The sequence below is a fragment of the Bubalus kerabau genome, chromosome 4, assembly GCF_029407905.1.
Source record: "Bubalus kerabau isolate K-KA32 ecotype Philippines breed swamp buffalo chromosome 4, PCC_UOA_SB_1v2, whole genome shotgun sequence".
Lineage (NCBI taxonomy): Eukaryota > Metazoa > Chordata > Mammalia > Artiodactyla > Bovidae > Bubalus > Bubalus kerabau.
The window spans coordinates 79,392,006-79,413,910 of record NC_073627.1 but is presented as its reverse complement, the minus strand read 5'-3'; the positions used below and the strand labels follow the sequence as shown (position 1 = coordinate 79,413,910).

The window sequence follows — 21,905 nt, the reverse complement described above, 5'->3', positions numbered from 1 at the left end:
TCTGGTGACTTAATTTTGTGACCAAAATAGTCATTCTTGATTTAATCCACTCATAAGAGGGAAACTTCTCAATTTTTCCATCCCCAAATATTGTTTCATTTTAAAGTTTAATAATTCAGAAAGAATACTACTTTACTATTTAAAAATAAAGGTAGAAAGGTAAAATGCTGAAGATGAGAAAATCTGTAATTTTTTAAAAGTGATTCACACTTAGGACACTTCAAAATTAGTTTTCAGTAGAGACATAGTGAGTCTGAGTGAACTCCGGGAGTTGGTGATGGACAGGGAGGCCTGGTGTGCTGCGATTCATGGGGTCACAAAGAGTCAGGCATGACTGAGTGACTGATCTGATCTGATCTGAAAGACATAGTAACAATAAAATTTTTCCTTTACTCATGAAGTTATGAGAACATCATCTTCTCTGAAATCCTTCCTAACTTGGTTCAGAAAGTCATGGAATGTAGATCTCTAGTGTACTACGAAGTGGGGAATCCTCTCATCTCACTCTCTCTTCTAGATTTGTATATATTAATCCTTACAATTCCCTCAAAGCATGCTGTTCTGTGGTATTTTTTTTATATTCCCAACAATGGCTGACACTTCCATGTTGGTACTTTGATATTTCTCATTAATCCAAAGTAGGCTGCATTGTTCAAGACCGCAAATAATCTTCGTGCCTTATATTGACCATTTATTAATACACTTGTTTATTACTGCATATATAAACCAAACATATTCTTATATCCTCATTTAATACTCAGTTTCCATGTTCTCAAACTGGCATTTCAGTATACAAGAAGAATACTCTCCTTTCATTCTCTAAATGATTGTTATTTCTATTTAATTGGACTCTACAAATTAGGAAAAAAGTAAAAATATTTGAATTATATACCATGATGCACTCAAAATAATCTTTTCATATTTTTGACACTTTGTCTCTGAGTCAAGGAAGATTTCCTTCTCCTGAAGACATTCAAAGCAGTAAAACAAATAAAAATGAACAAATATGAATCACCCCATACAGTGAATTTGTCCTGACAGGACAATGTAGGCTAAGTTTCTATTTATAATGAGTGCACAGCCTTACAGATTCAATGTCTCAATTATTTTCCAGTTTCCCCACTATACAAATAAGATGAGTGGGTAAGGATTGGTTTCCTTAAAGCCAGTAGCCAAATTTTAGAAAACGGAAGTGGCATTCGTATTCTTTTGAATAAAGAAAGGATACATCTCAAGGGGAGAAGGAAAGGAGGTAGTTTACCTCACTATAAACACCTATTCAGTATTAGAGTATTCTTTAACTTAGATACTGCATGACATCACTCTTACCAATCTAACATTTGGATGGAGATACAGTTTTATAAATCTGAGTTTTTAAAACTCCTCCAAGGAAAGAAACTCTAGGTAGCCCTATTCTGTGTTCCAACAAAATAGCTGTAATTCAGGTGGTATAGGGTCCATCCCCAAGTCAGAAAACTATAGTAAGTTATTATTCTATGAGCATCTTCTAGTGCTAGGCTTAAAGTATACATATTATCATTAAATATTCAAGATCTATAAGATTTCATATCATTTACTTTGTGCCAGGTATTAGCATAGGTAGTATTATTATTTTGAGTTTAAAGATGAAGAAACTGAAGTATAGAAAGTGAGGTAATTTATTAGCTAATGTCCTGGCTAGTATAGCAAAAGCCAAAGTTAAAAGAGAATTTTTGGCAGTGATGCTAACATATTTTAAACCGAAAACATCATATGCTTAATAAATATTGAACTAAACTGAGCTGAATTTCACTATGTTCACAATTTTAAAATGTGGTTTTGACCAAGTTACATATATTTTAGTTTGAAACAAAGAGAAAAATGAATTGGCAATAAAAATGCCATTATCTAGCTGTCTTTCAAGCTCAAATCTCTGAGGATCAAAATTAAAAGCCTTTCTGAGAATACAGGAATCAAAAATAAAACACACACACACATACATACACACAACTCTTAAGGCTACTTAAGACATATTCAATTACTTTAAAATATATTACAGCATGAGCTATGAATCTGTTTTTTTAAGAAAATAACTTTCCATATGCCTAGTAATTTATCATAATTCATTGCTTTTTTCATGCAATATTTTATTCACTACTTAAAGTACAAAAGCACATAGTTCCCTTCATCTAAAATCTAACATTTAAGTAACTCATGATGTCGGGTTCAAATACTCAGAGTGGTGACATCACACATTCTCAGGAGGGTATGAAATGAATCTTTTTCATGTGTTTATTTTCAAATTGTATTTATTTTTTATTTTCTCCAGTTTTTTTTTTCTACTGGGGGCATTTTCAATTAATTCATATGGTCTTTTTATATATGAAAACTTTGCCTTTTCTGTTGCAAATATTTTTCTCATTCTCATTTCTTTGTTTTCTGACTTCACATTAACCACAGAGAAATGACTAGTGTTTATGTAGTCAATTCTGTCTTTAACTCATATACATAGCCGTATCTCACCATGCTTATATTTCTAATTGCCTAATATCCACAACTGAATATTACATAAATACTTCTAGTGTCATTTCATATCATGTCATCCTTTTACCTGTATACAGTGCATGCTTAGTCGCTTCAGTCATGTCTGACTCTCTGCTACCCCATGGACCATGGCCTGCCAGGCTCCACTGTCTATGGGATTACCAGGCAAGAATACTGAAGAGCCTCGGCCAACTGCCTTGCCTTGGTTATGGAATAAATTTAATCTTAATTCAGCCACTGGCTGAGGCAACAGACTGCACCTAGAAAAACTAGATAGCACTTTTGCATTTGCCTTTTGTGATAGGCTTTGTTTTCTGCTCTTGAGTTCCCTACTGACACTGAAGTAGAAACCAATGTGGTTTTAGTGCCTGTAAACACGAGCTATGAACATGTAGAACAGTTACTGTCCTCTGTGTGAATCTGTGATGGGAGTCAGTCTTTTGGTGGATAAATTCCTTTCCTTTCCTCCTCCTCCTGGACTTCCTGTTTCTAGTGTTCTATTATATCTGACCTGTTGGAAATTCTGTACAATTGAGCTATTGCTTATGCTTGATCCAGTAGGTGACCAACTCAGTCATGCACCAGATACATGTTGCTCCTTCCTATCTCTCTCTCCCTCATATTTGCTTCTCAATCACTGTATTCCCTAACAACGTATTAACATGCAAATACCAGCTTCAGGCTCTGATCTCTGGGCATCCCATACTAAGGCAGATGTGTAAGAGAACTAGTTAATATGGCAAAAGCGGGCTTCCCAAATGGCACAGTGGTAAAGAATCCACCTGCCAATGCAGAAAACGTGGGTTCAATCCCTAGGTTGGGAATATGCCCTGGAGGAGGAAATGACAACCCAATCCAGTATCCTTGCCTGAAAAATCCCATGGATAGAGGAGCCTGGCAGGCTACAGTTCATGGGGTCACAAAGAGTCAGACATGACTGAGCAATTGAGCACTACAGGGATTACAGAAAGACTAATATGTCCAAAAAGTGAACAACTGTTTCCTTAAACCTATTATTCACATTGTTTTCTGCATCTTAGTAAATGAAAACTCCATTTTTAAAGGCCTCCAGCCCACAGTTTTGAAGCAATTCCTTTCTTCTCTCTTTTTCTCATACTTCACATCTAATCCATTAACATGCATTGGTGTATATACCTTGAAAATACATCTAGAAATTATCCTTTCTCTCCACTTACACCAACCAAAATTATTCACGTCCAAGGTACCAACAAGATTCCTTAAGATTTTTTCAGCATTCTTCCAAGTGGTACCCAGGTTTCTGCATTTGACCCCTGCAATCTATTCTTCACATATTAGAGGATAAATTATTTTATAAATGTATATCATATCATGTCCCTACTCTTCATACAACCTTTCACAGATTTTACATTTACTCAGATTGAAGTAAACACCTTACAATGGTCTATAAACCCTACTTGTTTTAAATACTTGGTTTTTCTGTAACTTTATTTCCCTGGTATACATCCGTTTTTTCTCCTAATCACAGATCTTCTTACTAGATATCAAACATACCAAACATGCTCCATTGTTATGACTCTTTCTACTTGCTACATACTATTAGCTTGTCAAAAGCATTTAAATAGATATCAAGCCACTTTTGAGCCCAGCCCCTGATACATAGTAGGATCATAATAATTGTCAGTTGTTATGACATTTTCAAGTAGAAACTGCTATTATTCTTAGTGCCTCAGTCTTATTAGTAAAATGAGTACAATGATTATATCACCAGTGATAAAAATGAGACTATTTCCTTCTGAGTTCATGTGAGGAAATATGATGGGGTAGCATGAGACAGTGGTCCATAGCCTGGAAAGCATTACACAAATGCTGGTAATTATTTAATATTTAATGTATTCATTGCATTATTTTTTCACATCTCTAAATACTTGTCATGTCTTTGGATGACTGTGTCATGGTTACAGATTTTTTAACAGATTATGTTAATATGTCACCAATATGTCGCCACATTCTTGCCTTCTCCTCTCCTTCCATTCCCTTCCTATTATCTAACTGACATACATATTTCTGGTCCTGTTTCATCCTTCCTTCTAGCAATTATTCTACTGATTTGTTTCAAGTCCCTCTCACCATTCTTTTCCAGTCTCATTTTTCTCTCTCCTAGATTCTCTTCCATTTTCTCTTTTCATTTTCTAATATAACTTTGGGATTTCTAAGCCAATGTTTGATGTCAGGGTTTGGAGTTGTTTGTTGCCATGGATACCGTTTTAGCTACTTGCCCACAGGAGGGAGCCCTCTACCTGTTAAAAGGTAGGTTAGCAGCAGCATTTTGTTTTGTTATGGAAGAGGACAGTGGCAAAGGAATCAATTAACAACAGAGGCATAAAATGATTTATTTTCTCATAGTGTATGACTCTTACTGGGTACAAGTACGGCATTTGACTTACTCTCTAGACATAAATTAGAGGCACCGTAGACAGTTACTCATAAAACACAATAAGAAAGACATCTAACCTCTCACTGAAAAAATATTTCTTCTCATTTTTTTTTTTTTTTTACTATCCCTATCTCTTTGCATTGAAACTCAACATGAAATACCTATCAAGAATCTCATGCAACTAGATCTCAGTTCTTATAGGAGAAAGAAAAGTCAAAACCCCTGGTTCTGAAAGAACACAAGGTCTAAATGGTCAAAGCAATGGAGTTCCCAGATAACTGCAGTGTTTTGTAAGATTTGCTTAGAAGTGTAGCGTCCTTGAAACCAAGGGGATTTCAAAAAATCTCTTCACTTTCCCAATGCTCTTTTGGGACAACTATGTCAAGGCAAAAATAATTTCATTCGGGGCTAAAGAGTCTTTTCTAACCCAGGAACCTTGAAAATATCTCTTCATAGTTCCAGCACTAACAGCCCCACAAAACACACCACGCCTAAGACCTTGAGATTCCTTAAGATAGACGAGATCCTATGGCCTTCTGAGGCAGTAATCTCTGTTCATTCATCCAACCTTGATTAGTATGACCAGACTTATTGTCAGCTTCTTGCTTGAATCTTTTTCCTTGGCTATCCACTTTTAAGTCCCAGCTATTTAGAATTTACATTGGTAGAAAACACCAAGTTATAGTTATACCTAAAATAGCCACCAAGCAAATGTTACTTCCTATAGACAAAAATAAAAGAAACAAGCTAACACTCTTAAAGATGATGTTTTAGGTCAAATATGAAGAAGAGAGCTTTGAGTAGTCAAAGCTGGTGGACCAAGGTCACGGTACTTTCAAAAATATCAATTCTAACATTCTATATTTCTTAAGGAAAAGAAATCTATATGTCCAAATTAATGTGGAATAAAGTTGACATGAAAAGAGAGCAGCAGTTTAAATTACTTGTGTGAAGTTTTCAGCTAATTTATCATATATCAAATGCTCATTTATTATAAATAATATTAATTAAAATTCAAAGATTAGACTACACTCACATAAATAAAATCTAAGCTTCATTAATGAAAAAGATACTATAGCTTTTTAGGAGGATAAAGATCCAGCTTCAAAATGCTTCATTTTTGTCAACGTTTATGATGGAAATCTTTTATATGAGGGTCTAAAAGTAATTTAAGAGCAGAAAGGTGATCAGTTGTGTCTAACTCTTTGTGAGCCCATGGACAACCCATGGGATTCTCCATGCCAGAATACTGGAGTGGGTAGCTGTTCCCTTCTCCAGGGGATCTTCCCAACCCAGGGATCAAACCCAGGTCTTCCACATTGTAGGTGGATTATTTACCAGCTGAGCCACAAGGGAAGCCAGGGAATACTGGAACAGGTAGCCTATCCCTTCTCCAGAAGATCTTCCCGACCCAGGAATTGAACCCACATCTTCTGCATTGCAGGTATATTCTTTACCAACTGAGCCACAAGGGAACCCCATCTGTTAGACAAGCAGGGACTAAAGGAAGAATTTCTTCATAAAATCAGAATCACTGTGGCTTTTGCCACTGTTTCCCACATTTAAAGTCCTTATCTGTTCTATAACTCAATGAAGAAGTCAAAGACTGATTCTTTTTAGGTCTCATTTAACACTGCAAGTCAGAGCAAAGCTGAGAACTTAAAAATAATGATAAATAGAGCATAAATTTATATAACAAAACTATTTTTGTTTTGTACTAAAGCAATATAACAAAAGAATTAAGTTCTAAGATCTGCAAAGAGCTATCAAAAGATGATACTATTTATAGCTAAATATGGAAAATATAGCTAAATTTGGAAGAGGGTCAAGGCCTGAGGGGTTAATTAAAATCTCCTAATATTTAAAAACAAACAAACAAACAAACATGCTAGCCATAGACAGTGCGTTGATCCTAAAATGCTTCATTCCAAATGCTGTGAAAAGTGAAAGTGAAAGTTGTTCTGTCCTGTCTGACTCTTGGCGACTCCGTGGACTGTAGCCTGCCATACTCCTCTGTCCATGGAATTCTCCAGGGCAGAATACTGGAGTGGATAGCTGTTCCCTCTCCAGGGGATCTTCCCAACCCAGGGATCAAACCCAGGTCTCCCGCATTGTGGGCAGATTCTTTACCGTCTGAGCCACCAGGGGAAGCAAAATGCTACATGTAAGCCAAAGAAGGAAAACAAAAATAAACTCAAAAAAGCAAATTATCTAAAGGACATTAGCTACTAAATAACTCACCAATATGGAGAAGGAAATGGTAAACTACTCCAGTATTCTTGCCTGGAGAATCCCATGGACAGAGGAGCCTGGCAGGCTACAAACCATGGGGTCACAAAGAGTCAGAGTGACTTAGCGCCTAAACAATAACTCACCTGTATCTCTGTGGAAAAGAAAAAATGTGCCACCAGCACCAAAACAACAAAAACTAGTAACATTTGGAGCTTTAATGATGAAAGCTGTTTCAAAATTTTCACTGAAATGTTGCAGTTTTACCTGAGCAAACCATTAAACCACTACTAAGAGAACTGAGCTGACTGCATCTCTACACATAACACCTGTGAACCTAGTCTTGTTTTGAAAACATATATTTACATACATGTATGGATGCATGCATACATTATATTATCTATCCTTTATTTAGTCTGTAGCTATTTAATCTTACTTTTATTCGAACCTACTTGTTTAGACTTGCTCTGTGACTTTAAATTACTTTTTTTAAAAAATTTTATTTTATTTTTAAATTTTACATAACTTGGATCTACTTGTTTAACATTAGAGTAAAAGACAATTCTAATACAAATTTATGTGTGATTGTTGATCCAAACTGTCAAGAATATTTTTAAGCATGCCAAAAAAAAAAAAAAGACAGTCATTTACAAAGTCTTGGCTTCGGGCAGTGAGTTATTGACTCAATCTTTTGTCCTTTCCTACATGAATCATCAATTACACATATGGCTTTTGAAAACTAAGGTGGAGATATAAATTACCACAGGTTTTCTCACTGACCTCTCTTACTTTGCTCTCAGGCTTTGCAAATATAATTATCATTTACATCAAAATCCTTTTGCTAGGTTATTTGAGAAACAAGATGTTTACCTCTCTTTACAAGGGGAAATGATCCAGATTTGTTGGCCTAATACATAAAAATACTAAATGAAAGAAGTCTTTGCAATCTCTCTGTATTCTTCCCAACATATCTGTGATGATGCAAAAAGCTGGCCTAAATAAAGGAGCACAGCATAAAGATTAATTTCCCTGTTAAGGCAGCCAAAAGTTAACATTTAGCTAAAAGCAGTATCTTGGATTTTTCTTCCTCAGAGGCATGACTGTTGCACATTTATTCATAGGAGATTTATGGTGGCAATACTTTTCTGTACCTACATGTTTGTTGCCCATCCACATTTGCACTTTTTTTCTACTTTAATAATATTTCAAGGGGTATGTGTGTGTGGGACATGCGGAGATGTCCATGCTCTGAACCTTGTTACTTGTCCTTAGTTTTTGAACCTTCCCTTTGATGTTCCTTCTTTCTTACTCCCTTTGCTTTGTGATAAGGTATACGTTTCTGCATCCCTCTTTCTTCTTGACAGTCCTTATGTGAATCTTGGCATGAAGTCCTCTTTCTGCATGCTCCACCTAGTCCCATGCTCCGGCCTGAATTTAAGGTTACAATCTTGGCATGATCCCAGCTCCATTCCCCTTGTAAAACCTTGAAGTTGTACAGTAAGAACACTGTCATTTACAAGCACAACTATGATTCAGCAGGTTTCTATTTGTAGCCCATTTAATTTCTTGTGGAGGATATGTCATTTATTCTGAAAAGCTATTTTAGAAGGAAAGAACCCGCCTTGGTGGATCTACTGAGCCTATGTGTATATCAATCATAGTTGCTATTTCATAGATGTGTTTACATTTTATTTCTTGCTGCTCGAATCTATAAGCTCTTTGAGATCTACATTAACTTGTTTTTATATGCCCCTTAGCCAGAACTATACTAGGCATATAACAGAATCTTAATAAATATTTACAGAATGAATAAATCCTCACAACAAGCCAGTAATGTAGGTATCATTAGCACATTTTAAATTAAGAAACTCATGAATGGGAGATGTTAAATAACTTGTCCCAGTTCTCACTGTAGATAAATAGTAAAACAGAGACTTAAACTTCAGGTAAGTCTGACCCTGTGGCTTACTCTTTATAGCATCTTGTTATACCCTGTATGAACTCAGATACTTTTTTCATTATTCACAGAATTACATTTATATTGACACTGTTTTCACTGTTGCTGTTATTTTTATTTTTATCCCATGTGAAAATTCAAGACCGAAAATAATGATCTGTAAATACAACTGTATCTAAATGAAAGTTAGTTTGCTTTGGGTTTTCTGAATAAGGAGAATTTTTATTTGGATGACATCAAATTAAGACTAGTGATAGTAAATACTAAGAATAATAAATTAGAAATGAAAGTGCAATGTTGTATTTAAAATCAGAGTTCATGATCATAATCACACTAGAAGAGATGTTGAAATTAGCCTAGTAGCCAGCATAATTTTACCTAGGAGCAATATTCCTAAGGCATTTACTATGACTCTGAATCTGTTGTTTTGCTTTGCTATAATTGTAGTTCTTTTCCCCAACCTTTCAAAATGTGGCTATAGGGAAATGTTATTACAACTTATTTAGTTTAGCTGGGCTTCATTAAAGGCTAATCGGCTCTTGTAATCTATTTTACATGTTTCTGTACCACTTGCTGAATTGTATCTTCTCAAAATAACATTTTAATATCTTTATCAATAAGAACCACAAGTAAACTTGGGAACTTTATAAAAACATTCAATGTTCATGTCCCCAGGCATTCATGAAAATAAAAGAAAATAACTTCCCAGGGAATACCATATAGAGAGGGATTCTGCCTGTATTTTGTGGGTAGCAAAATTCTGTACAAAATTCTGTTTGTATTTTGTCTGTATTCTGTCTTATTTTGTAGTAAGAGGTGGCAAGCCATTCTGAAAGGAAATGAATAGGATGTTGACACATGACATGTATTTTTGAAAATGTTTTTCACTTTAAGTCTTCTTTTAATAAGTACATACAGTTTCCTTCTCAGGATATTTATTTCTGTAATTTTGCCTTACATGGACCCAGTATCATAGAGAATATTGTTATACTAAAAACAATACTCCAAAAGGCTTAGTGGTAAAGACAGTAAGAGAAAAATGAACTTTTGACCCTAATCACAGAAAAGCCTGTAGAAATATACTCATAGCTTCCTTGAACGTGAAAATGAAGTCGCTCAGTCCTGTCCAACTCTTTGTGACCCCATGGACTGTAGTCTACCAGGCTCTTCCATCCATGGGATTTTCCAGGCAAGGGTACAGAGTGGGTTGCCATTTGCTTCTCCAGGAGATCTTCCCAACCACAGGGATTGAACCCCGGTCTCCCTCATTGTAGGCAGACGCTTTACCATCTGAGCCACTGGGGAAGTCCCTCATAGCTTCCTTAGATATTGGTTATACTGGAGGTCTATTTAGCACTAAACGTTGCTTTCCTAATATTTGGCAAAATTTTGATGCTACACAATTTTCACATTGAAAGTGTTTCTTTCCCAGATATAGTAAAAACATTTACTTCTATTTTCTAATATTTTAATAGACTTTCACCTTATAATAAATATGTAACTGTTCAGCTGCATTATCATAATTTTTAATTGTTGAGGGACAGTCTCACTTTTATAATGTAAAAAACAAGACCTATATACTCAAATAAAAGAGAATATTGAGGTTCTTTTCACTTAGCTGTAGGGTGATATTTCCTCCCATGGAAAGTTTAGAGTATGCCAATAGACACTTTGTTATTTTCCCTGCATCCACCATTATTGACTAACTATGTAGCTATGTTGGTGTACTCAGATTCTGATCATTTTCATCATTCTTTTTTTCCCCTCTGTTCTTTAGGCTGCAGAGCTTATATCCATCAGTTTTCATACAGTTATAGCTTTCGTCTGTCAGGTCAAAAACTATTACTGAGATCCTCTAATGAGTTTTCCATTTCAGTTACTGTACTTTTCAACTCCATAGTTTCCATTTGGCTCTGTTTTGTCATGCCTATCTTTTTCTGGATAGCCTTAGAGATGAGACATTATCATCGCACCTTCCTTACTTCCTTGAGTTTGGTTCCATTTAGTACTTTGAAATGTATTTGTAGTAGCTCCTTTGGAGTCTTCGCCTGTTAAATCTGACATCAGCACCCTCTTACTGGCAGTTCCTGCTGCCTGCTACTTTTCCTGGGTATGTATCACCCTTCCCTTTCTTATAGCGTGTTTCATAATTTTAATCCATTTGGATAGAGCTTACTCTCGTTCTTTATTTATGACAGGCTGGGCTATCTTTACTAAAAATATCTACCACCATCCTGGGCACAACAGCCTTTGCCATGCTCACTGTCGCCTGGGACTTGGACGACAGTGGTCTTAGCAAAATTCTCGTTGACCATCTCACTTCCTGATCACAATCAGTGTTAGGGTCCACCACCCACCAGCTGATTGCTCCAATGTTTTTGATATTACCTGACATAAATTGCTCCACAGTCTGATTCACTTAAATTTGGTCTCCTTTGCATGGGAAGTTTTTGAGCACAATGTTGTAGGATTCTCTGAAACCAGGATGGTTCTTCTTAGCTATTTATATCCCTGGTTCTCTCTTTTAAACTAACGGGCTGATAGTTTACTTTCTGCACTCTCATGAACCTCCCCTTAATTCTTTCCCAATAAGCCCTCTTCCCATCTTTGTGTTTTGTTTTTTGAGAGTAGCTATAGGTTTGAACTTCCCTAAGACTTTGCTTCAAATACTACCAGTTCCTTTAAAGTAAACCCAAGAGCTTAAGGCTTATATTCTACTCTGAAGGAAAAAAGTCTTTGAGACATGGCTCTGGAGCTAGAGGTAATAAAAGTGGTTTATTTCCCTAAATGTCACCCACACTTTAGACAGAGAGAGACAGTTCCAATGGTACTGTCTCTTACAATTTTTATTAAGTTGAAGTAGATTTCCTTGAGTAAATGCTTCTTTATTTGTTATAAACTCATAAGAAAATTTTCAGAGAAATTATATTTTTTTTCAATACTTTCACCAGCTATACTTGTTTTGCTTAAGGGTAATCTACAGAGACCCTCATACTGATTTTCAGAAGTAGAACTTTAGAGGTCATATAATTTAACCTCAAAAGAAAAAAGTATCCTCTAAAGCAAAGGTCTCCAACCTCCAGGATCTAATACCTGATGATCAGAGGTGGAGCCAATGTAATAATGACAGAAATAAAGTGCACAATAAATGGAATGCACTTGAATCACCCTGAAACCTTCACCCACCCCTGAGCTGTGGGGGGGCGGGGGGGGACTGTCTTCCATGCAAAACTGGTCCTTGATGTCAAAAAGGTTGGGGATTGCTCCTCTAAATTATTTAATCATTGTAACATTTAAAATAGAATAGATAACCAAGGAAGATTAATAATTTTCTAAACTAAAAACTAGTGAAAGAACAAGAAATTAATTCAAGTTTTCAATCCTCTAGTGTTTTCATTTCACTATATGCTGTTTTAAACTTGAAAATGTACAAAACAGAAAATCATTCCATTTAAAAACTATACTTTTCAAAGAAGATTTTACAATTATTAACTACAATAAAGAGTATTCATTTAGAGATTGACAGATATAACAGTTATAACCAATGTAACTAAATATTCTAAAGATTTACAGACATATAATTTGATTACTGAGTACAGTAATCCTCTATGTAATATTCTCTCTTGTTCACATTACTATTTTATAATTGCTTATATTGGTTTTTCAGTATTGTTTTTAATAAGAGAATGATTCTAAGCTTGTAACTCCAAACAGAAGTCAAATGAGTTCTTTCTGAAAATACAGTGATTTATGAAGTGGATTATCACACAGGATTGCTATCCTATTTGTTTTCTTCAAAATCTCCAAGGATGTCTCCAAACAGAATGAACAAAAATTACTGAAAGGTGATAAATTTATTATGAAGACTGAAAGATAATACCAGCAATAGCAAAAATCATAACACTTGTGAACTTTGGCTGTAGAAATGGACTATACACATGGTAGATAAATAGATATATTGATGCAAATATATCTATGGATCAGTGCTTCTCGATTAAGGATGATTTTGTCTCCTAGGAGACAAAATTTATTAATTAGGTAGACATCAGAAGTGCTACCATATACCCTGCAATGCACAGAACATCCCCTCACAATGAAATATCTGTAGCCCCAATGTCAATTGTGACATGGTTGACAAATCTTGTTACAGATAATTTTAATTCAAACAAAGGCTCCATTCCAATACTTCATAAATGTATTCAACTCATATTTCTTGTGTATATCATGGATCAAGCACTGTCCAAGGCTTTTGGGAATTCAGTGATAAATAAGATATTGTTAGTTTCATCATGAAATTCACAATTTCATAAAGAAAACTTTGCAGGAAAACACCTGTAGGGAATCTAAGAAGCTGAGAGAGCAGAATAAGGATTGTAAAGATCTAAAATGACTTCTTTTTTTTTTTTTTTTTACTGGAACTTCTATTCCATTTTATGATCACTTAAGTTAAGAACTGTGAGCTTAAATTTCAGTCTTTCATGACACAAGATATTAAAAAAGAAAAAGAGGTCTCATTTAGAGACTAAGGTTTTTCACCTTGAGTAATCCAAAATTTTGGATCTATCTAGATGATTAGAGGATCAAGTACAATGGATTTAATTTTTCATTTAATAAGTAATTTTACTTTCACAATTAACAAATAAGCATACTAAAGTGATTTAAGTGGGGAGAGGTAACAGTGAACAGATTTTGGTTCAGCAACAATGTGCCAGAAGAAAAGCGTAATTCTAATATAGCATTTGGTTATCAATTTCCCTTAGACCTCTCATGTCATCCTTATGGACTTATTTAGGAACACCGCGAGGGGAATGAAAGCAGAGTCAGCAAGAACAATACTAACTCTCTCTCTCTGGAAAACTTGAGGACACCTTGGTGGCAGTGTTAGAAGTCTTAGAAATTGCTCTAAGTACATTCCATCATGGTATGGGTAACAGCGGCAATATCACTCAGGTCTAAATTGTGACAATAGTTAGCACAGTTCTACATTTTTACTCCTCTAGCTGATAGGAATCTACATCCAGCAGGTTAGAGAAGGGGATGAGAAAGCCACCAGGCCATCTGCAGTATACAAGGACTTATGTAATGACTTCAAGATTCTGAGGAGAAATGTAATTTCTAAGAAAAAACTGGAGTAAACAACTGAGCCAGTCTTTTTAAACTATTACTGTAGCCTTGTTTTACTTTCTGATTCATGCAGCATAAGAAACATTTGTTTAAAATACCTTTTATCTTTCCTCCAGTATGTCTTTCAATTTACCAAACTCACAACTAAAAAAAAAAAAAAAAAAGAAAATTGAACTAATATTTGTTGTATGATTAAATCAGCAATAAAATTTTTCTCATGTGTAGAAACCTAAAGTCCATTGGCCCATATATTAAGCCTGTCATAACAACAAAGAATAATGCAGATTAAATGTAAAAATATGCCATTTGATTGCCTGGAAATCATAATCTGAAGACTCACAAAGATACTGCACTTTATTGGAGTTTTTTGTTCTTCAATCTTGCTAACATAGGATTGATGTTTTCATTTAAATTTACAAAGCTTCCTCCCACATGCACATCAAAAGCAATATTCAATATTGTTATCATGGATTCTATAAATGTGGGCTGTCATTTTGTATTCTCCAGCATGAGAGCAACCTAAACACAGGACCAGTCGATAAAAAACAGTCTGACAGATCACGTTGCTTTAGATTTTATATTTTCCCTAAGAATTTAATAAAGCAGAAGATGAATAAGAGAAATTACTAAATTGTTAGCAGAAAAAAATTGTACTACTTTATCCCTATCATTTTATCCATTGATTTCAGTAAAGGACTTGTAAGAGACCATCTAAAAATCTAGATTTGAAATTATTCCCAGTACCCCATTTTATTGCAATAATGTACAAATTAGGATGAAAGTAGGGAACATGCTTATTGATTACTTTTAAAAAAAATAGAAATTCAATGAAGGAGGTCTAAATTTATTATATCGTTAGATAAATCATGTTTTCTAAACATAAATGTGAGAGAAACAAAGACTGAGTCACCCTTTGAATCTTAAGGAGTATGTCAAGGCTGTATATTGTCACCCTGCTTATTTAACTTATATACAGAGTACATCATGAGAAACGCTGGGCTGGAAGAAGCACAAGCTGGAATCAAGATTGCTGGGAGAAATATCAATAACCTCAGATATGCAGATGACACCACCCTTATGGCAGAAAGTGAAGAGGAACTAAAAAGCCTCTTGATGAAAGTGAAAGTGGAGAGTGAAAAAGTTGGCTTAAAGCTCAACATTCAGAAAACAAAGATCATGGCATCCAGTCCCATCACTTTATGGGAAATAGATAGGGAAACAGCGGAAACAGTGTCAGACTTTATTTTGGGGGGCTCCAAAATCACTGCAGATGGTGACTGCAGCCATGAAATTAAAAGACACTTACTCCTTGGAAGGAAAGTTATGACCAACCTAGATAGCATATTGAAAAGCAGAGACATTACTTTGCCAACAAAGGTCCGTCTAGTCAAGGCTATGGTTTTTCCTGTGGTCATGTATGGGTGTGAGAGTTGGACTGTGAAGAAGGCTGAGCGCTGAAGAATTGATGATTTTGAACTGTGGTGTTGGAGAAGACTCTTGAGAGTCCCTTGGACTGCAAGGAGATCCAACTAGTCCATTCTAAAGGAGATCAGTCCTGGGTGTTCTTTGGAAGGAATGATGCTAAAGCTGAAACTCCCGTACTTTGGCCACCTCATGCGAAAAGTTGACTCATTGGAAAAGACCCTGATACTGGGAGGGATTGGGGGCAGGAGGATAAGGGGACGACAGAGGATGAGATGGCTGGATGGCATCACTGACTCGATGGACGTGAGTCTGAGTGAACTCCGGGAGTTGGTGATGGACAGGGAGGCCTGGTGTGCTGCAATTCATGGGGTCACAAAGAGTCGGACACGACTGAGTGACTGAACTGAACTGAATGCAATGGAGGCATAAATTTGAGCACATTTTTGTTCTTATCCTGTTTTCTGATAATTGTTCAATGTTATATTTTAAAAAATCATTAAAAGAAACAGTTCTGCATTATGAGTATAATACATTTAAATTGAACATTTAATCTAAATAAATTTACCACTAAGAACATTTACTCCTTGGTTATCTGGTAGAAAATAGAAAAAGAAAAAAATCTATTCATTCATGAATCAGTCAGTTCAGTTCAGTGGTTCAATTATGCCCAACTCTTTGTAGCCCTGTGGACTGCAGCACGCCAGGCCTCCCTGTCCATCACCCACTCCCGGAGTTTAGTCAAACTCATATTCACTGGGTTGGTGATGCCATCCAACCATCTCATCCTCTGCAATCCCTTTCTCCTTCCACCTTCAATCTTTCCCAGGATCAGTCTTTTCAAATGAGTCAGTTCTTCACATCAGGTGGCCAAAGTATTGCGGTTTCAGCTTCAGCATCAGTCCTTCTGAATATTCAGGACTGAGTTCCTTTAGGATGGACTGGTTGGATATCCTTGCAACCCAAGGGACTCTCAAGAGGCTTCTCCAATGCTGCAGTTCAAAAGCATCAATTCTTTGGTGCTCAGCTTTCTTCACAGCCCAACTCTCACGTCCATACATGACCACTAGAAAAACCATAGCCTTGACTAGACGGACCTTTGTTGGCAAAGTAATGTCTCTGCTTTTTAGTATGCTGTCTAAATTGGTCATAACTTTTCTTCCAAGGAGTGTCTTTTAATTTCATGGTTGCAGTCACCATCTGCAGTGATTTTGGAGCTCCCCAAAATAAAGTCTGCCACTGTTTCTACTGTTTCCCCATCTACTTGCCATGAAGTGATGGGACTGGATGCCATGATCTTTGTTTTCTGAATGTTGAGCTTTAAGCCAACTTTTTCACTCTCCACTTTCACTTTCATCAAGAGGCTCTTTAGTTCTTCTTTGCTTTCTGCCATAAGGGTGGTGTCATCTGCATATCTGGTTATTGATATTTCTCCCAGCAATCTTGATTCCAGCTAGTTCTTCATAGCCCAGTGTTTCTAATGATGTACTCTGCATATAAGTTAAATAAGCAGGGTGACAATATGCAGCCTTGACATACTCCTTTTGCTATGTGGAACCAGTCTGTTGTTCCATGTCCAGTTCTAACTGTTGCTTCCTGACCTGCATACAGATTTCTCAAGAGGCAGGTCAGGTGGTCTGGTATTCCCATCTCTTTCAGAATTTTCCAGAGTTTGTGGTTGTCCACACAGTCAAAGGCTTTGACATAGTGAAGAAAGCAGAAGTAGATGTTTTTCTGGAACTCTCTTGCTTTTTCAAATATCCAGTGGATGCTGGCCATTTGATCTCTGGTTCCTCTGCCTTTTCTAAATCTTATGCAAAGCTGCTTATCGGTTTATAAATATTGTTTGTCAAATTTTTATTCACACTAAATTCTTTGCTAATTTATTTTGTAGAAATTCATGTGAGGATTAAGGTATGATATGGAGGATAATATCTTTTAAAGCAGTCTTGTAGAAGATGAAGACTGGGTCATTTTCTAATTTTTTGATGAATCTCAAAGATAAAGCCAGTCATGTTAATTCATGATTTATGGAAGCTATTTCTTAGACATACAAAAATATATTTGAGGCATGTACTTTCTGGTTCTCCATTTCCAGGGTAAATGGAGAATGAATTCATGGTAATTAATGAATTGGACAGTATAAAATTTAAGATATTTAGGACTGTAAAACATTAGTATGCTTTTTCAGGACCAAATACTCTTTATATTAACTGACAATATTTTGAAATTGACACATTTGCTAATGGCCTGAAATAGAGATTCCTTATTAATTGATTGAAAACAGATTCACATGTTTTAGGTGTAGGGGTTATCATTGATATTTTGTTTGAAGAATTTAAATGTTTTGCTCATAATTTTGCAGGGTGTGCCAAGACTTTTCTAAATGAACAATTTTAGTTCTATTCCAAATGTACACATGCTGAGTTAACCAAATTGTGAATTACATGGCAGTGCTGAGATCAATTTGTTTGCAAAGATATTAAGAGATACAGCCTCTGAATAATCCTTAGCATTGCCCCCTAAATGATTGGTTTTTATTGTATTGCATGACTAGAGTGATTATCTTTGTTTGGATTCCCTTTTAATGGACCCTGAAGCAAGGACTCAGGTGTAGTTGTAAGAAAACAGGACATGTGAAAGTAGGAAGAAAAAAAAAAAAAAACCAACCCTGAGGATGGTGTAGTAACATGGTCACAGCTGTAGGCTTTGATTCTAAGTTTCCTCCGAGCAAGTGAAAAGTCACACCACCTCTCAGAACGGTCCATTCAACCAAAGAGAAGTTGGAGCTCTTAAGCAAAAGCTTCAGTTACCCATGGTTTGAGAATGGCCTCACAGGGCACATCATCCTTGTATTTCTGGGCTGCTCCTATGACCAAATCAAGCCATTTTTTGCTAGGATAGGTTGTTGGAAGAGGCAATTTGCTTAAAATGGACAACAGCAACCAAAGGTGAATCTGAATTACAAGAAATTTTCCACCACAACTGAGGCTGAATTAAAAGATGGGCAGAGACAATGTGATATAGAAAACAGAGGTATGTTTCACAATGAGTTTTGAGGGGAAGAAATATGCAAACTGATATTTTTTATCATCCCAACTGAATGTCAGTTAGTGCCTGCTAAAAAGTAAGTACTGAAGCTTCTAAAATCTGCAGTTGTTTTTGAAACTAATCCAAGCAATATGACACTAAGATGACATCACCAGGCATATTATCATATTATTGGATATTATATCTGTTATTCCTGAACGATTTGCCCTTGGAGTACAAAATGAACCAGGGCAAAGGCTAACGGATTTTTGCTAAGAGAAAACACTGGATATATCAAACACCCTCGTCCAACAATACAACTCTAAATATAGACATCACCAGATGGTCAATATCAAAGTAAGACTGATTATATTCTTTGCAGCCCACGATGGAGAAGTTCTATACAATCAGCAAAAACAAGAGCAGGAGCTGACTATGACTCAGATTGTGAAATTCTTGTTGAAAAATTCAGACTTAAAAAAAAAAAAGGAAAAATTCAGACTTAAATTAAAGGAAGTAGGGAAAACCACTAGGCCATTCAGGTAAGACCTACATCAAATCCCTTATAATTATACAGTGAAAGTGACAAATAGATAGAAAGGATTAGATCTGATAGAGTGCCTGAAGAACTATGGATGGAGGTTCCTAACATTGTACTGGAGGCTGTGATCAAAATATCCCCAAGAAAAAGAAATGCAAAAAGGCAAAATGGTTGTCTGAGAAGAACTTACAAATGGCTGAAAATAGAGGAGAAGTGAAAGGCAAGGGACAAAAGAAAAGATACACCCATCTGAATGCAGAGTTCCAAAAATAGCAAGGAGAGATAAGAAAGCCTTTTTAAGTGAACAATGAAAATAAATAGAGGAAAACAACAGAATGAGAAAGACTAGAGATCTCTTCAATAAAGTTAGAGATACCAAGAAAACATTTCATGCAAAGATGGACACAATAAAGGACGCAAATGGTATGGACCTAACAGAAGCAGAAGATATTAACAAGAGGTGACAAGAATACAGAGAAGAGCTATACAAAAAAGATCTTCATGACCCAGATAATCACAAAGGTGTGATCACTCACCTAGAGCCAGACATCTTGGAGCATAAAGTCAAGTGGGCCTTAGGAAGCATCACTACAAACAAAGTTAGTGGAGGTGATGGATTCCAGCTGAGATATTTAAAATCCTAAAAGATGATGCTGTGAAACTGCTACACTCAATATGTCAGCAAATATGAAAAACTAAGCAGTGGCCACAGGACTGGAAAAAGTCAGTTTTCATTCCAATCCCAAAGAAAGGCTATGCCAAAGAATGTTCAAACTATCACACAATTGCACTCATTTCTCATACTAACAAGGTGATGTTCAAAATCTTACAAGCTAGGCTTCAACAATAAGTGAATTGAGAACTTCCAGATGTTCAAGTTGGATTTAGAAAAGGTAGAGGAACCAGACATCAAATTGCTAACATCTCAATGATCATAGAACATCCTCAATGATAGAAAAAGCAAGAGAGTTCCATAAAAACATCTACTTCTGCTTCATTAACTATGCTAAAGTCTCTGACTGTGTGGATCAAAACAAACTGTGTATTCTTAGAGATGGGAATACCAGACTACCTTACCTTCCCACTGAGAAATCTGAATGCAGGTCAAGAAGCAACAGTTGAACAGGACATGGAACAAAGGACTGCTTCCAAATTGGAAAAGGAGTATATCAAGGCTATGTATTTTCACCCTGCTTATTTAACTTCTCTGCACAGTACGTCATGGGAAATGCCAGGTTGGATGAATCTGGAATAAAGATTGCCAGGAGAAATATCAATAACCTCAGATATGCAGATGACACCACTTTTGTGGCAGAAAGCAAAGAGGAACTAAAGATCTTGATGAAGGGGATAGAAGAGAGTGAAAACCTGGCTTAAAACTCAACATTATAAAAACTAAGATCATGGCATCTGGTCCCATCACTTCATGGCAAATAGATGGGGGAATGATGGAAACAGTGAGATACTTTATTTTCTTGGGCTCTAAAATCACTGTGGATGGTGACTGCAGCCATGAAATTAAAGACGCTTGCTCTTTGGAAGAAAAGCTATGATAAACCTAGACAGCATATTAAAAAGAAAGACATCCCTTTGTGGGCAAAAGTCCATCTAGTCAAAGCTATGAGTTTTCCAGTAGTCATGTACAAATGTGAAGTTGGACCATAAAGAAGGCTGAGCACCGACAAACTGATGCTTTCAAACCGTGGTGCTGGAGAAGACTCTTGAGAGTCCCTTGGACTGCAAGAAGATCAGACTAGTCAGTCTTAAAGGAAAGTAACCCTGAGTATTCATTGGAAGGACTGATGCTAAAACTGAAGCTCCAATACTTTGGCCATGTGATGCAAACAGCTGACTCATTGGAAAAGACCCCAATGCTGGGAAAGATTGAGGGCAGGAGGAAAGGGGGGCAACAGAGAATAAGTTGGCTTGATAGCATCATCAACTCAATGGACACAAGTTTTAGCAAACTCCAGGAGAGAGTGAAGAGCAGGGATGCCTGGAGTGCTGCAGTCCATATGGTCACAAACAGTTGGACACAACTGAGTGACTGAACAACAACAAATTCCTGAAAGATTGGTCAGATATTGATTTATAAATAAAAAGGAATTTACTGAGTCATGGACCAGTTTCACATCATTAAGGATGACAACCTGCTTTAAGAGCAAAGACTTTCCTATGCTGAATTCTGGAGTACATAGTCATAGGAAGCTATTTCTACATTAGGTACAACAGTAGAGAAAACTTAGCTGAAATGTACCAACTAGTTGTTCAAGATATTCAGTTGAGATACCAAAATCTGGAGTTTTGAAATCAAAACACAACAACAAAGTATGGAGTTTTAATGGGGTAGCTAAGTTGATTTTAAATTAAAAATCAACTAAAGAGGATTTCAGAAGGTGAATAATAAAACTTAAAACTAAGCATCTAAGTCTGAGGTTATTGCTGAAAGCATTTTTGATAACAAAGGGGACATTCTTTTATTCATATTTTAACAAATATATATTTACTATCCATATTACTCTTATCACCTTTTTTAAAAATAAAATTAGCACCCACATATTTTGCATCAGAGAAGGCTTATCTTGAGCCAAAATATAAAGACCAGAATATCTATATCCACATTTTTCAGATACTTATATAAACATACACACACACACAAACAA

General features: G+C 36.0%; 1 long non-coding RNA gene across 4 annotated transcripts in view; it reads right to left on the bottom strand.

Annotated features, from left to right (window-relative positions):
* LOC129649877 (uncharacterized) overlaps positions 1-21,905 on the bottom strand; it is a 271,900-nt gene that overhangs the window by 80,373 nt on the left and 169,622 nt on the right. Inside the window, exon 3 of one of the 4 annotated variants that reach the window (XR_008713345.1) lies at positions 7,525-8,651. The exons of 2 other annotated variants lie outside the window; for them this stretch is intronic. This is a non-coding gene — a long non-coding RNA (uncharacterized LOC129649877). Of the gene's footprint in view, positions 1-7,524; positions 8,652-9,829; positions 9,955-21,905 lie in introns of those variants that run through there. One more of the 4 variants, XR_008713343.1, reaches the window with a different exon arrangement.